The sequence below is a fragment of the Ursus arctos genome, unplaced genomic scaffold (genome assembly GCF_023065955.2).
Source record: "Ursus arctos isolate Adak ecotype North America unplaced genomic scaffold, UrsArc2.0 scaffold_9, whole genome shotgun sequence".
Classification (NCBI taxonomy): domain Eukaryota; kingdom Metazoa; phylum Chordata; class Mammalia; order Carnivora; family Ursidae; genus Ursus; species Ursus arctos.
In genome coordinates, this window is record NW_026623111.1 from 20149888 (window position 1) to 20151804 (window position 1917).

Sequence of the window (1917 nt, forward strand, 5' to 3'; positions counted from 1 at the left end):
TCTCCCACTCCCCCTGCTTGTGTTCCCTCTCTCGCTGGCTGTCTCTCTCTGTCAAATAAATAAATAAAATCTTAAAAAAAAAAAAAAAAGAAAGAAACATAAGTCACCAAAGACAACAACTCATAAAATTAAGGCTAACAATGGCAGACCGTTTTGTTGTTGCAATCCACCACAAAAAAAGAAAGAGAAAGGGCATCTAATAAAGCCTTTATTAGTTGCTTTATTAGTCACTAGTACATGTCGTGAATTTTCCAAAGGCTCTTACAAAAGAATTGACTTGGCCCATGTTGCAAAACCACAGGCAGAAGATCCTGTGCTACCGAGGACGTACACCATGGTAGGGAGAAAGATCAGCAGAACAATTTTCCCCAAATCAGATTGTCTAGATGTCCCTGAGTGGACAAGTCAAAGCAAACACTCTCAAGGGGGACTCTGAGTCTTAGCTAGTGGGATATAAAGAGTTACAGTCACTAGAGGAAGAAGGCCCAGCCAGGTCACTGATGATTAACACCACTAGTTCCATCCATCAACATCAGATCCAAAGCAGAAAATGAAGAGGGAGCTAAGGGAGTCCTTCCCTTTGTCAGGTGAACAAAATTATTTGATGAGATGCGAGGAGGGTTCAGCAGCCACAAAACCATAGACTTGCTGAACATTGGAGCTGGAAAAGTTGTAGAAGAGAAACTGCAGCTAAGGGTGATGAAATGACTCGTCCAAGGTCACAGAGGAACCACTGCCCCCCTTCACCACTTGTGACTTGAATGGAAATAGTCTTTTTCTGACACAAAAAGAAAAAAAAATAAAAGAGTGAGTACACTATGTGTCAGCAAAAGTTATGCCACACGCAGCTAGATCATTGCCCAACAAAGGAAATGTGGATTCACAGAACTAGCTTCCTACTTCAAACACTATTTTTCCTGTAATTGGGTATGGTTAGGGGCAAACTCTGGTCAGACACTGCAAAGATAAAGGGAAGCTCTGTGTTCTTAGATGCATCAACTGTAGGCCCAGTTAAGACATCTCAACCATTCATTGATCCAGAGTTGCTTGAGGCAGGCCCAACATGGGTTTGGCGTTTTGGAAAATACAGAGAAAGCATGACGGGATTTTTCCCTCAAGAAAAATGTGGATGACTATAGGACATCATCAGAGATCAAGTGCAAAAATTGAATATTGAGGAAGCTCCCAGCAGGAGTTCAGGAATGGGGGAAATCATAGGGTACTGGACAAGTAGTTAAGGATGGCTTGATGGACCTGATATCCATGGGACCTTGAAGGCTGGGTGGGGTAGAGGAATAGGTGTAGAGGAAGAGACAAGTTGCGGGTTCCTAAGACAAAGTGGGAAAAAAGTTTCTGAGGTAAAAATTGACATGGCTCCAGAGAATATGGTGAAGAGACCCAACTAGGTGGCCTACAAGTTGGACTTAAGGACACAATGATAAACAACACTGAATCCATAGGGAAAGCATGTTGAATGACTCACTAAATCATCTGCTGAAGCAACACAAAACAAAGCACCAGAGGCTGGACCAATTTCCTTGTGTCACGGTGTGTTAAGAAAAAAATCGAATCTGCAATTTCTAGGTGTACATAGGCCAGAATCATCAAAAAGTTATATCCTTCATATCATGCGTAATATCTTAACCTCTGTACAAAATACAAAGTTAGTCTGAGCCATAGGAGGGATCGTTGACCCTTCGCACCACCACTCCCCAAGAGGAAATTGACCAGATAGTCTTAGAAGCCATTTTTAGGTCCACAGGATAATGACTCAACAAAATAAGGTATTGTCAAAACTACTAAAGATCTGAAGAGCCTTATCCAAATGCCTTTATATGCCCTTGAACATTCCTTCTGTTTGGCCTTAAAGACGTTCTTAAATTTATCAACTCCTCCCAGCGGAAGACCTCCCCAAGG